Source organism: Triturus cristatus, chromosome 9, assembly GCF_964204655.1.
Source record: "Triturus cristatus chromosome 9, aTriCri1.1, whole genome shotgun sequence".
NCBI classification, from domain to species: domain Eukaryota; kingdom Metazoa; phylum Chordata; class Amphibia; order Caudata; family Salamandridae; genus Triturus; species Triturus cristatus.
In genome coordinates, this window is record NC_140592.1 from 574035027 (window position 1) to 574050961 (window position 15935).

Genomic DNA, 15935 nt, shown 5'->3' on the forward strand with positions numbered 1-15935 from the left:
AATATATCCATTTGGATAGTTTGTTCCATTAATGTATCTTTTATTTTGTACTAAAAATAAGAGCACAATGCGATTCCAATGCATTTACTGTAACAATGGAATAGGTCCATTCCATTGTCACAGTAAATCCATTTGCATTGCATTGTGTTCCTATCTCACAAACATGTACTGTTAACAAACGCAAATCGATCTCTATGACAAAATGTCATTGTGAGATTGTTAGTCATCCAGCGCAAGCCATGTTACTGTCTATCAAGTTAATAACATTTACTTTACTAGATCCCACTGATGGTGAACACCAAAAAAGAAGCTGAAACAAAGCAAACTCAGTGATAATTGGAAAGAAATTGTACAGAAACTGGCAAATGAAGTAAGCAATGTCTTTGAGTTCGGGGAACAAAGTCGATCTCTCGGTCCATTATTAGGTGCAGTGGTTCCCTTAGAAGAAGGATATCTCATGACCAAGGGACACTAAAGCTTTGAGTAAGCAGCTCTTTCTAAATAATGAAGGAGGTAGATGTCAGGCTACCCCACAACAAGGATGTACAAGCCAGCAGACACAAAGCTTTCACTCTGGGCAGTGCTCGTCAGTTCGGCTAGCATGTAGGCCACCTAGTGCAGAACCACCACCAAAGCAGCAAGTACAGTGAAGAATAAATAAATATAAGGTGATGCAGGGATATGGTGTGTTTACAAGCAAGAATCACCTTTCAGCTAACACAAATGCATTGGTGGATATATATTTTTTTGAGGAAGGCTTCACCAGCCTGTGGTGAATGGGAAAATAGGGCTCAAGGCTCTGAACCCATTTGGTTTGCATGGTCTTAGATCCTAAAAGATCAGTAGTAACACAGGCCTCAGCAGAGTTTCAGTAAAGCCTCCGGGGTTGTTCCATGTCAAGGGGAAATGGACAGCACTTAGCTCCACACTCTGGAAAGCTCTAACAATGGCGTCTGGGCTTGTCCGTGCCCACAAAGATGTTTACATTGAGACAGGGATCCGCCATCTTTGTGTTCAAGCGCTTGAATTTGGGAAGCAGCCCAATACCAATCACTGTCTGCACAATCCTTTAAAGTCAAAAAAATCAAGCAAACCAGATGGCGCAATGTTTCATTCCAGAAGGGGGTTTCTGTGAAAGGCAGCTGTTACTCTGTTCCCAAATGCATTGTGGTGGACACTGCCAGTGTGCAGCTGGTTAGCTAGAACCCCCAGGCACAATTTCAATATGGAAACCTTATGTATATATCCTAGACAGGTCATGTAAACGGAACAGTAGGGGAAGAAAAGATTGGTGATGGGCCGCACTTATTGGCCTCTGTAAGCAGCATTCCGCCTCCATCTTGCAACATGCCGAAGCTTGCAATCAACTAAGGGTAACCAGGGGTGTAACACAGGCCCCTGCAGCTCCTATGGTGCAGGGGGCTCTCCTACTCTTCAGATGGCCTCAATTCTTCAGGGGACGCTATTAAGCTTAAGGCGAATGAATATATGTGAGATATTGGAGACTCAAGGACCCCTCAACACAATTTGCCTGGGGGCCCCAACCTTTTGCGTTAGGCAACTGATGGTAACCCTAATAACAGAAGCACTGCCAGTGATTTTGAAGCATCTACTTCATAATAAATGTTTCGAAAAACATAAAAATACATAATAACAGCTTAACTGGAAGGGGCACCAATGAGTACTTTGCTACTTGACTTAATTTGTATGGAAAAGGCAGTAGACAGCTTCCTAGGCTGCTGCTACTGCTCCCCAAAAACGATGAAGGCTGCCACCAGCCAAGGTCTGTCTAGAGGGACCGAGAGGAGTCAATACAATCAAGAGGAGTGGGTTGGAGAGGCCTTTGAAGTGTCTCCCCGTCTCAGGGCAAACTAAAGGGTTCCCCAGGGAGCACCAGATTTACAATTTAATGGGTTCCCTTAGCATCAGTGTCTTAAAAACCTTTGTCAAAAGCCAAAGAAAACTGGGAAAATGTATTTGACAAAGGAAACAAAAGGAGGGATGGCATACTTCCATAGGTGTCAGGGACTTTCATGTTTACGGAAAGATTTTGGCAACAATTTAGCAGTAATTAAGTCTCTGAAATTAGCTAAAGTACAAATAAGAACATTCACCTCCAATTCCTATATAAGTCAATGTTAGCCGAACTAGAATGCACTCCGTTCTTGTCGTGCGGTATTCAGAAAACAAGCAAGTCGCCTCCCATGTATTGCCTGATCCTCGTCCGCGGCTCATGGTAAATGGAGCACATCCCAGACTGCATCCTTGCTCTTCGCCTAAACTGACTAAGCCAGACAGTTTGTGGACCCCAAAAGGGCAGGTTTCAGGTACACAAGAGTGTGCCAGTAAATAGTCTCCTGCCCTCTTTTTTCTAAGAAAATGAACTCCTACAAAGCAACAGGTTTTCGGTCCCAACTCGAGGTACTTAACGAGGCCAGGATGAATTAGTGGAAGGCCCCAGAATTATTTTGCTCTGGGGAGGCCTACCTGGAGAGGAGGAGCAGCCTCAAAAAGAACCAAAGGGTGACGGGCTACAGGGATGTGGAGAAAAAATCCAGAATGAGTTGATGTGAATGGCTTTCCTGATGTTCGGTATCCCAGCACATACCAGAGACTCCACTGCCTCTAGTGCAGGGTTTAAACCCCCTGCTATACCCAGGCCCAGCCCCAGAGAGGACTCCTGACCACCAGCTACTGTGGCAGAAACCCCAGGAGAAACTTTGCGTTCACAGTGATGCCCGACCGCTTTGCCTTGTTGGTAAACATCCCAGTCATAACCAGTGAACGCCTTGCTCTACATTCGCGAGTTCCGAGATTGTACTGTCTCTGCGTCACCTTGACCTCAGAATAGCAACATTTTATATAGATGCAGGTGTCGAGGAAAGCCACACATTGGTCTCTCTTTACCCTGCTTTGGATTCATACATATTTCATGAGATGGCTGCTTCATCACACACATGGTATTGGGATGTGGTACTAACTTCAGTAGCCAATGAATGTTGATTTCTCTGGAGAAAAGCTTAATTGATATATGAAATTCACCAAAATCGTTAATATTTGTTTTGTTAATGTAAGTCCACAATTTATTTTAAATAAATAAACAAGACAAGTGCAAGGCCTCTAAGATTGTTTAGGAATTCATTCTTACCTTTTCTGCATTTCTCTGTCTTCTCTAGGTCAAAGTCGAAGGAAAAATAAGTCATGTTCCACATAAGGAGTGCTTGTGCCCCTCTCTCCCCCCTCCCCCCAACCACCAGCACAAATTAAACTCTGGTTAATGCCCCGGATTACTGTACCATTCGACCTTTCTTGTGAGTGTGTTTATTGGTCGTCTCTATTCTTAGTGGGGCAATGGGGGTTTCCCTTGCGTATTTCTTAAAATGGCGTTGCTCCCTCTGTTCCACCGTTCAGACGTGGTCTCCATGAGCGAGAGTGGAGCCCCCTCTATGACCTCTCACCTATGGCCGAGTCCTCTGCCCCTGCAGGTTAATCTGCTTCCAGGGCGCACAGATCGGACCTGAGCAGGGCTGAGAGCCTAATGACTAGCGGTTTATCCAGGGCCTGATATCGGGTTAAGTGGATTGTGTACACCAAAGCCAGCTGTACTTAGAGCTGTGGGCGCTATTGAGAGAGAGTGTGTATTTCAGGCTTGGGGAGGCTATTTTATGATATGCACAATGCTTACGTGTGTGCTTTTGGCAAAGTACCCTGTGCCTTTCTGTGATTGTCTCTACCAATGTGCGGTGGGTGAGGGTTGTGCTTATATTGATCGCTGATTGTCCGCCACGCGGCACCCAACAGCACCAGTATTAGGACAAGCTCTAAAACACTCGCACAAGTCACGTGATGACATTCAAAGAAGTTTCAGTTTGTGTTGCGCAGCAGAGAGTAGTGGGAGAGGATGTGGTCCGTCGGCTGGGCCGACTTTGGTGCTGGAAACCAGGGTTCGAGCCTCGGGGTCGCGTCCACATCTTGTGATTCTGAGCAAATCACTTAATCTCCCCGTGCCTGAATATGTAATGTAAATACGGTGCTCATGTACAGCGCTCCTTCGGGTCGAGTTCGCGCTATATAAAAGATGCAACAAGAAAAAAATAGTGTAAGGTGTCGGTAAACAAAAGCAACATCTTGGGATTTGCTGTTCTGTAGGAAGGTGCAAGTGTAGTGGAACACAATGAGTTGGACATACATTTAGCATCCGCTGAGTTGAAGCCTGCCTCTTCATCCTGTATGCAACAAAGCTTGTGCGGTATGGTTTTTAGTGCTTTCGCCATCATTACAAAGCGGCAGTGTGATAAGTAGGGGTGGGCGGAATTTGCGGAATTAACCTTCGCAAATTATCGCGAGAATGTTTAAAATTATCGCAAACAAGCAGAAATATCGCGAAGATGCGGAAGTTTTTTTCCGGCATGTTCGCGAGATTTTCTGCATGGTTGCGGGTCGCCAACTTACCCATGTGGTTGCTTGCGGGCGCGGCCATCTTGTTTTGAGTTGTTCTCGCGGTGCATGATCGCGAGAAGAAAGACGTGATCGCGCGACGCATGACGTCACTGCGGGCGCGAACTGTCGCGAGACAGTGCAAATGGCTAAAAACAATACAACATCTCATGGAGAACGCGACCGGATCAAGAAAACTTGTCGGCGAACGCAGGGATTCAGGTAAGGCGATCGCGCGCGCGCGAGAATGTATCATTTTACAGCGCGAGCAAGAAACAAATTATCGCCAAGCTGCGGAAACCGGAATTTTTGACATTTTCGCGCTCTCCGCGGAACGCAAAAATGTCAAATTATCGCAATTTCCGCGAACGGAACGAAATTTTTGCCCAGGCCTAGTGATAAGGGAATACCACGGAACCAGTGGAAAGGTGTGCACACGTCACTGAACTCTGAGACTCCTCTGGCTTCGTGTACACATAGAAGCAAAAAACAGGCAGGCTCTAATGTTTGCCTTTTCCACATAAAATAGAAATATCAGGATTTGTAAATATGAATGATGTGCATATTAATGAGAGTTCACAAAGGACTCTTACAGAAGGTTTCCATGGTAACAGCTATCCAAAAAAAGCTCTAGGGCCTGATTGCCTGCGAACAGTGTAGTATGATGATGCGCCGCTTGCACGGTTGGGGTAGAGCTGCGAAGGGAGGTCTTTGAACACTGGGAGCTTTGTAAAATGAGCTCGTCAGGCAGCAGGTGTTATGTTATGGAGTGCCCGGACAGAAATATTAATGTCGCACAGAAAAATGAGGTTCCTCCAACTATGGAAATGATTCCAGAACTAGTTTGATGCACAGAAAGTGAGAAACTGGTCCACGCTGTTCTAACAGAAGGTAGCGCCTAGACACCCCAGGGTATTTGTGGTGCGTTATACATTCTCATTCCATCCATTCCATTCCAGGTGTAATAATGTCACTTTTTAAATACAATTATATTTAATCTAATCGTTATATCGTAAACTGGCTGTTCTTGTGTTACAAAGAAGGCACAATGCCAGTGATAATAGTGAAAGTATATAATATGTGCATTGGTTCTAAATGAGAGTCTCACACTAATAATACGTGGCTCCTGCACAGAAAATAATTGCATTTTTATGAAGGCTTTTAAAAAGCGGGGATGTAGTGAAATGTTTTTAAAAGTAGAAGTGGCATTCTAGATTGTGGTTTAGTATAGTAATAAATGGCTCTTGCACCATATAAACTTTTCTAAACACATTCTCAGAATTAATGTGCAATACTATTATTACATGCCGCTGTTGTACTGTGTCGGCTGTGGTGTTAAACTGGGGTTCTGCACACAATGTGGAGGGATGTTGAGGAAGGTCCTTCCATTGTATATGCGATGGTAAACAGTGACAGATCATCACAGTGTAAGCACAGTATAATTTAATGACATTTTGAACTGCATATGTAATATTCTTAATAGTGTTGTAGAGTGGAGTGTGAGTGTGGTAGAGTTGAGTACAGTGGAGTGGAGTATCGTAGAGTGGAGTGGAGTAAATCAGAGTGGCATAGAGTGAAGCTCAGTGTCATAGAGTGAAGCAGTGTGTCTTAGAGTGGAGTCATAGAGTGGATAGTGTGTCTTAGAGTGGAGTGGAGTGGCATAGAGTAGAGTAAAATGGCATGGAATGGTGTAAAGCAGAGTGGTATAGAGAGTTGTAGAGTGGAATGTCATAGATTGGAGTGGAGTAGAGTGAAGTGGTGTAGTGTGTCGCAGAGTGAAGTGGTGTTGCGTGGAGTGTCAAAGGGTGCAGTGGCATAGAGTGGAGTGACGTAAAGTGGCATGGAGTGACCTAGAGTGGAGTAGAGTGTCATAGTGTGCAGTGGAGTACAGTCGCATGGAGTGACGTAGAGTGTCATAAAGTGGAGCAGAGTGTCATAGAGTGAAGTAGAATGGAGTGTCACACAGTGGAGTAAAGTAGTGTTGTTGAGTGTCAAAGTGGAGTAGAGTGGAGTGGAGTAGAGTGGACTGAAGCAGAGTGGCATAGAGAGGAGTAGCATAGAGTGGAGTAAGGGTTTGAGGAGTGACAGAGTGAAGTTGCATTATAGAGTGGAGTGGTGTTGTAGAGTGGAGTGGCGTTAAGTGGAGTAGAGTGGAGTGTTGTAGAGTGAAGTGGTGTAGAGTGAAGTGTCATAGAGTGGTATAGAGTGTCACAGAGTGGAGGGGTAGAGTGGCATGGAGTAGAGTGTCATAGAGTGGAGTGGCATGTAGTGGAGTATAGCGGTGTAGAGTGGAGTATGGAGGCGTGGAGTGGCGCACAGTGGAGTAAAGTGTCGTAGAGTGGAGTGGCATAGAGTGTAGTGGCATAGAGTAGAGTGGAGTAGAGTGTCGTAGAGTGAAGTGACGTAGCGTCGCATAGAGTGGAGTAGAGTGTTTTAGAGTGGAGGGGCGTAGAGTCACATAGAGTGAGGCAGAGTGTAGTTGTGTAGAGATGAGAGTATTAGAGTGAAGAGGTGTAGAGTGTGGTAGAGTGGAGTTGCATAGAGTGGTGTGTGCATTGTGTGGTAGTGCACTACCATTACAGCAGACACATTTTCAATTGAAATGACCATTACATTTGCACAGACATACAGTTTTACTGATAAGACTATACAGAGCACAAACGCTAATAACGGGTTATTGGCATCATGTAGAGCATTGATTTGTTTTGATCCTTTTAAAATAATAGTTTCCATCACACCTCAGAATTATAAATAAATGTGTTTCATTTGTGCTTTTCTAATTCTGATATAATCTGAAATATTTGTACAGTTCATTTACAGGCATTCACATTTTGTTGTGTGCTAGAAACAAATAATATCCTACAACCTTTTTACATCCCCATACCCATCAAGATGGTCTCATAAATCCTCTCACTTTGCAGTCAGAAAAATAAAAGTAAATACGAAGCTCCTTGGAAGACAGACCCTAAAAGCACAGTAAATGTGAAAAGATAACAACACAATCTAAAGGCTTGTAACTGCTTGTTCACTTCTGAGTTTCAGCATGGTTAATGTGGGAGTGTTTCAGCACCCCTTCTCCCCTACGTCCAGTGCCTATGGCATGGGAATGACATTGAGGAAAAGGATTGCTTAAGTTATACTACTAGTCAAGATCACTGACCAAAATAAATGAGCAGATAGAACATTGTTCCTCACAGGCACCTGATAGTGGCAAATATACGTAGAATGAGTCAGGCAGAAAGATAGGAGGCAGGACACTTTTCAAAGAAATACAGCACATTTATTGTTGTGAACTCGCATACAAGGGAGATATCTGAAACCACATCCACTTTCCTGGAGTGCTTCACACAAAAAAAGAGTTCCTAGAAAGCAAGCCCTTGTGGAAGAATACAAAGAGAGTAGGCTTGGGGGGAGTCCGCAGAGTTAAGGGGACCTCCGTGAAGTAACTGAAAAAATCCACCGCACTATGTGGCGTTCCGCAAGTAGTGGAGTGTGTTAGGTTGCTCCCTTTGCGTTGTTTTTAGTACGGGTGTTTGTCCCGTGCTGAAAAATCAGCACGAATGGCACCATGCGCAGTGCAAGAGGGCGCAGCTTCTTTCTGCCGCTCGAGTAGATGTTCTACTCGAGCAGCAGCTTCCTCAACGTGAATAGAAGGTTTCTCAACACAAGTGGTAGGGACCATCCGTGACTCCCACGATGAGAAATATCGCTGGGTGGTAGTCTGGAGTAAGATTTCCGCACTTGCGCTCACCAACTTAACGTTGGTGAGCAAGGAAAAAACTCCACTCCGCGGAGCAGAGTTTTTTTTAACTCTGCGTGCCCTGCGGAGCATGGAGTGGGAAAAACTTCACGAGCGTAACGGATTTTCACGCCCAGGCCTAACAAGGAGCCAGTCAGAGAGATGGTAAACAAGCTATGATCCACAGGAGTGACAAAGACATACTGGATGGCCTAAAATTAATAAAGGCAGCAAATAGAAAGCAAGCAAATGTGAGTTAAAAACCACAAAGCCACGGTAAGCAATAGTCAAAATGCATTCCCTGGGAAGCTTTCAGAAAGCCTCCCAAGAAGTTTTTTTGCAACCAGACAGCTGCACTGTATGGTAGGCTTCGACCTAAAAATGACAAAGTAAAGTATAAGCACTTTTGTCTTAAGTGTGGTTACTATACTGTATATGAAGTATTAGTGAATGTGATTCCTGGACTGCTTATTGGGTGTCATAAAGTAAGATTCCAGTACAGTTGGTGCTCTGTTATTTAGTTACTTTCTTGCTCTGCATGTACAGTGATTTTAGGTGAGATTCTTGAACTCTCTAAGTAGTTTTGAAAGAGTCATTTGCACGGTATACACTATGTAATCAAAGGAGTTACTCTTGTGCGGTTGATATATGGTGTTTTATAATTTTTTTTTTTTTTTTTTGATTTTCAAAAACCTTTATTGGTGAAAAATAAAGGAGGTACACAGGGCCGCCGCCCGCAGTTCGTTGAACAAGGATAGGGCTCCGCCATACGAGCGGGTCTCCTCTCTGTCACTGACACAGCCATTCAGCCCACATCCCGGAGGACCGGCGGCGTCTGCATTACCCACCGTATGCCAAATATAACCTACTTAGCCTGGCTGCGGTTGTCATCTACGCCACTTCTAGCCCATTTGGTCGCCTACGGGTATCTCGGGGAGTCATAGACTGTCAGCCAGGACTGGCGAACCCAGGAACACGGTTCCTGAACAGTGTGTACTGTGTTATCAAGTGAGGTTCTTCCATTGTCTATGCAGAGATATTAAGTAAGATTATTGCATTGAAAACACACTGTTAGGAGATATTTGTGCACTGTATATGCAATGTTTTTAAAAGATGCTCTTGCCAGTGTGTGAGCGGATTGTAGAGTTTCTCCATTACAGAGAGACTTTTGCACTGAAGGGATAGTGTACTAAAGTAGAATTGTTTAACAGTGAAAGTGGAATTATAAAGAGTGAATTTAGCCCAGTGAACACTTTGTCCCTCTATGTGAGTTTTGGACATACGAGGTGTTTTTTGCACAGTGTGAGTAGTGTTGTAAAGCAAGGCCCTTGTACAGTAAGATTACATAATATTTTAATGAATGAGAATATGAAGCAAGAATTAGCATAACCAGAAGGGCTTGGCTCAAAAAGGCTGAGCTCTAGGCTTTAACAGTGCTTTTTTAGGTCACAGCCTACCAGACAGCCCAGCTGTCTGGTTTGCTAATGATATCTTGGGGACATTCAGAAAGTTGACGTAGGAATGCATCCTGCCCGTCGCTTACCATTGGCTTTGTGGTTTGTAACTCACATTTTCTTGCTTTCCATTTCCCTACTGAACAGCAGCCACACTGGTGTACAACACGGCTAAAACATATTGGCAAAGCCAATAGCTCTTGCATAAGCGAGACCTATTGGCTTTGCCAATGCTTGTTTCATAATCAGTTGCCCACAAACACATGTATCACCGATTCCAAGACTGACTCTGACGTGTTCTTATGCATCATGAAACAAGGGTGGATATTTTGATATTTTTAATTTACCATTCTAACATGGCAAACGGCTATGTTAGAGTAGTAAGCTAAAAGAAAATGTGTGCACAACATAGTGTGCACCAGCACAAAGAACAGAAGTGAGTGGCCCATTAACATCTTGCAGCTGCTGGGCCATCATCAGCTTTAGGGAATGTGAGTACAAAGAGAGCACACTGCGGGAGCATTGGAACAAGTGGGGGAGAGCCCAAGGAAACACATGCAATAACGAAAAAAGATTCCTATGAAGGAGCGCAGTAGAGGGATATTTGTCAGATCACCGACACAACAATGCTCCTGGGTGGGACAAACAAAATAACAGGGAGGAAATTAATTGAATCAAGAGCAGACAGCAGAGAAAGAGAACAAAGCCATTCATTTATGAGCAGGGCGCTGACCCAAAGCCCAGTCTAAGTGAATGTTATGTATTAGAAACAAAAGGTCTGCCTACAGACAGCTAAAGTTGTTTGTCAGCGACATCTAAATATTTAATTCAGGAGCACCAGTGAAGCAAGTATACCAGCGGGGATATTGGACATCAAAACATATTCCTACACTTAAGCATCTTTACTATATATTGCATAGAATCAACTTTCAAGAACTTCTTCACAGAAGAGACCGCCACTGTCCATCTCAGAGGACTCCCCAACTCAAAACAGGGATGCCTATATTAACCATTAAAGCCCTAGTACATTAACTCACAATTCTAACCCCACAAAGTCCACAACACACAAAGCTGGAGCATTGCATTTCACTTGCCCTCAATCTTATCCTTACCTCCTCACCCAATTGACACATCCAGTATCATATGGGAACTTACAGCATCTGTGTGACCCATTCAGATTTCAGGAGCTGACCCCAAAATAAAAATTTCGGAAAATGTAAACATGATAGTCAGAGACATAACTATGCTAATTAAGTTCCAGACCCTCAGTTTATATTTTTAATGAGTGCTTTAAGTTCTTTTGGAAGAAAATGGCGTGAATTGGGTACATAGAGAGCACAGTTTGGAAAAGAGTCAAGTTTATCAACATATAGAAATGTTGTTACAACAACGATGACATGAAAACATCTCGACGTGGCTACCTTAGCTTTCAGCGCTACACTAGGTCATGCCCTATGTTTGAAAAGCTGCAACCAAAGGAAGGTGTTTTTATCAGGGCATTGTCCTTGCCCAAGAAATAAGTTCCTAAGAATGGAAAAGGTAGAAACGTGTAGCAAGTTTCTTGCTTATAAAATTCAAGACATTCAATTAGGTGGGGCTTTCGGTTTATTTGGAAGCATGCACCGCACTTTGGTCATGGAGCCGACTATGCTAGCTTTGCACAGTTCAGGAAGAGTTTCTATGGGTTTGCGTCTATTTTCCACGTTGGATACTGTTGCAAGAAGACGAGGTAGTAATCAGTTTGACTCATCAGTGCCTATTATCACCCATTTCACAGTCACTTAATTCTGACAATGTTTACCTAGTTATTCCAATCTTATCTCTCACTTCCAGGTTTGAAGACATTAGATAAGTACACAATGTTTTGTGGATTCTGTCTGTAGATCTTACATTGAGGGGCAGAGCACATTCCACATCCCACGCCTCACTCCCTGCTTGGGAAGGTCTTCTTTTGTATTGGCAATTGCTCCTATAATTTCTTACTGATCTTTCTCTTAAGGGGCCTTCATCCTACCCAGGCCGTTTCTTATTATTTTATAGAGATTGTAATCCGCGCACATTTATAAAGACGAAATCTCTTCTCGAAAACTTGGCATGTGTATCCTATTTCCTACCTCCTTCTTAGCGGATCTCAACATCCTAACTCGTCCTTATTGAGTCTTCATACTCCCTTGACATCTTCACAAGACCTCTTTGTCAGCTTTTCTTGTTGAAATGTCCTCATTTGATTGTTGTCTCTTTATCACATTAGTCTGATGGTTTATCTAGTCGCTCACTCCCACTAGCGAAGGAACATCTCTCCTACTCCATCTGGTGCAGCAGCATTCCTGTTTCTTGACACAGTGATCAATGTCCCCCAAAAATGTATACATCTACTCCTGGAAAGTGAGGCAGTAAACAGTGAGGTTCACTTCGTAATGTGAGCATGCGTAGGTGTGGGAAAATTGAAATATCCCTCTAGGGTCCACCTAAATGGACAGTCTTCACAAGTCATCCAGAGATACGAATAAAGGGGAGTATGGCAATTGATGAGAGCCGGGGTCTGTGGTTAAGAACACTCCTTTTACTGTAATTCTCCCGGAGCCCAAAAATACACCCTTCAGGTTCTTATCCTTTAGTGGGAACTCACTGTCAACCATGTTCTGCCCACCAAGGAACTGCTGGTACAGGTCGGCAGCTCCTCTTCTTTTGTGTCTAGGGAAGCCGGCTGCCAGTGGATCAAGAAGTTCTGCCATCTAGCCTTTCAGCCCTTGAGTTACCTTAGCTCTAATCCTACATAACATGCTTGCACCCTCACTATCTGAGTCACGCCAGCCAGCAACAATTACACATCTGCAATCAATGCGGGGATTGACAAGGCAGAGGCCCCACAGGACTCCTGGCAGCACTCATTACATCAGCTCTGCAGAACTCTGAGTCCAGCTCTGGACTAAGAGCCTCATAATGAGTTGGCCAGACTTTGCTACTTAGATACTGGAGGTCGAACATTAAAATTACTGGGCAGTATCTTCAAAGTAAAGACTATCTGTTACAAGATTTCCCCCTAAAATGGGGTCGCGACTCAAGACCTGGAGTCACGGTATGCTTTACTGAGCAGTTTTTCTCCATTTTGGCCACCAAACAGACATTTTCAGTTGGCTCCGAGCAGGTGGAAAGTGTTTGCAGGATTGCCTTAGGGACGTAGAGGGGTGGGGTATGGGGAAAGAGTTGTAGAACACATTCGCACCTGTTCAGAGGAACATTTCATATAACCCAAATCCTAATAAGGCCTAAGATGTACTCATTCCTAGAATGTTACTCTCATGCATGTATGGTGAGCCAATCAGAGAAAAGTACTCCCTCCACTTATTCAAGACCCGATTACCATATTAGCTCTTGCATCTCCCTTCCTTCCTGGAGGAGATTAGTAATTAGCTTCATTCCTGTAGTCCCACTCGGCCCAGTATCCAGATCACGGTACCAAGCTGAGAGAAGTCAGAAGATGGCATAACGTCTTTCCTTTCTTTTGAGTCTGCTTGCATGCATCAGACTGAATTTGTATATTATAGGCTTGACCTTTATATTATCTATCATATCATGTAGCCCCTATTAATCTTTAGACCTAAAGAGAGAATTTCTCTTTAGGTGTGAGTTTATCTGGAAACCAGGTCTCGAGTAGGTGTGAGGCTGCGTGAGTGTGTTGCCCTGGGAGGACTGCAGGCAGCATTCATAGGTGGAACCTGAGCGTATGTGTGTGTTTGTGATTGGTTGAAGGTCTACAGTAGTGTAGAATCTCAGTGATGTAAGAATGTCCTCCGACTAGAGTTCCGCTCTGACAGGAAAGTCTGAGGGGAGCTGGTGTCCTTCGGTCTCCTCCCAGAGTGTGGGAGCATTGAACAGCAATGTTTATTTGTACAGAGTTCCATTGTCTGAATGGAGCTCAGAGGATGCAACAGAATCTTCCTGGAGCCCAAGGACTTTGCAATGTAGCAGTCGTGTAATTGAACCTTCAGTTTATCCAGTTATCTCCTGTTAGTCCTTCTCTGCACCGAGGTACAGCTATTCACGCAGAGGACAAATCTTGAGGAGTCCAGCTCTTTATGACTTCTAGAAGGCAATAAGTGGGGTCGCAACTGACTAAGCAAAGACCATATTGGTTGGATTATGGTATTGATGGGACACACCTTCATTTGCTTAAAAAATATCCCTTAGGATTAACACGCAGTTAAGTAATGATTCACAAACTCTCACCAAGGAGCCACTACATGCGATACTCAAGTGCACAAAGAAGGATTCCCCCCTCACATCACTACACATAATTCCCTCTCCAGATTGTGAGGCTGTGGCCACTTGGTAGGGTATGGTACTCAAGCAAGATAACAGGAACGTCAGGGGAGCATTATGCCTTGACCAAGAGAGAGTGAAGCTTGCAATGACAACAAGTAATAACGAAATTGGATGTTATTTTGAATGGTTGTCATCCATGTTTATTATAGAGTTTTATAGAAACGTGTGTCTCCCGCCAGAAGCTTCGTCCATTCGCACATATACCAGGTGCACCCCGACCCATGATGCCAGCTTTCACCTGTTCAGGGAATACCGTATATCAGCATAGTAATGTACCTCCAGTGGAGGTGGTTTTGGTTGGTATGGAAACAAGCACAGTATACCTATTCAGCTTACAAAGATAAGCAAGCCATTCGCATTATTATTATTTAGAAATTTGTAAAGCGCTCAGCTACCCCCAACGGGGGTGTCCCGGCGCTGACAACAAGAGAATAAAAAGGTCCGGGAGGGTGAACTGAAGAGGATCGATGAGGCTAGGTGCGAGAGAAGAGCCAGGTCTTCAGTTTCCTTCGAAACAAAGGCTCTGATGTCAAATCCCATATCATACATACATTTCCCAAGTCCATGTTCAGAAACTTTTAACAATTAGAGAAATAAGTAAGGAGTCCTAGAAAGCTCCAATGTCATACCCTCCCCATTTCATAAACTCACAGGTTCAATTGAAGGCAAGACTTATCTTTAATTTGCAGCATTGCATCCTGCGTGAGGGACAGAAGATGTTCATCTCTTTCCTGTACTACACATGCATGGTCCCAGAGAGCAGTGTTGGCCCTGATTTTGGTCAAACTGTCAGGAGGGAGCTAGCTCTTCTAATCAGCAAACTACAGCCTTGCTAAAATGCTGTTGTGTTGGATATAAGCAAGTGACTGTCACCCCACCACACTGACCACTCACACCCAGTGAATGCCCTCATCTCATTAAAGATAAGTCTTGCCTTCAATTGAACCTGTGAGTTTATGAAATGGGGAGAGTATAACATTGGAGCTTTCTAGGACTCCTTACTTATTTCTCTAATTGTTAAAAGTTTCTGAACATGGAATTGGGAAATGTATGTATGATATGGGAGGGACCCTAGCTTGATGAGAGACAGATCTCAATAGCGTCTTTCCTCATTGCTAGAGTTACACAGAGTATTCCAGGTTGCGTCAGACCTAACACTCGCCCAAGAGCAGGATATCTGCATTTCAAATCGTTTGTTATTTTTTTTGATTAAACTGTTTTTATTGAGAAATACCAGAAACAATACAGCAATGCCTTCAAGGCTCGGCATGTCTACAGGTATACAATCAGCATGAATTGATAAACTGCACATAGACAACACAATAGCACGTTATTCTGACAAGTCTGCAATTGCGGTAAATGTTCTCTGCATTTCGACCCCACTACGTCGCAACTCCACAGGCAAAGCTCCCCTCTATATGTATTCCATGCTGCCCATTTACGATCCCATTTTTTGGGGCAGCCTCTGTTTTTAAATACATCCTTTTCGGCAATCATGGCTCTATCCATGTCGAATCGTTTCAGTGAAAGCCCTGTCCACCCGGCACCTCATTGAATATTTGAATATAGGTTCTTATTAGTAATTGTATGTGAGAAGGAGGAGCCAACCCTTTATGCTAGGTGCACGTGGAGTCAGAAAGCTTCCAGCAATCAGAGATGATTGGATGATTTACACAATGCATGTATTCTGTATGGCGGGTATTCGGGTAAGCTAGAATTTGGTGGGGGACTGCATGCATTGTGGGCTGTTTTTACAACTAGACGTGTTATTATGATGCAGCTTTGAAAGTGCCTAGCCAGTATATTAGCAAAAGATAGCTATAATTTGCAGTTTGGATCCATTGTTTCTAATGATTGGTTTTGGTAATAGAAGAAATATATCTCCCTCAACCTCAGTGCAGAGGGTTACTCTTGACAGTGTATAGTGGGGTCGATTTTAGCATTATATTACCAAGTCTGCCCTGCCTGTCTGCCTACCT

The 15935-nt window shown here is 43.8% G+C and overlaps 1 protein-coding gene across 2 annotated transcripts in view; it reads left to right on the forward strand.

The window, feature by feature from the left end:
* LOC146798337 (RNA-binding protein Nova-2-like) overlaps positions 1-15935 on the forward strand; it is a 191086-nt gene that overhangs the window by 39767 nt on the left and 135384 nt on the right. The window lies entirely within an intron of this gene.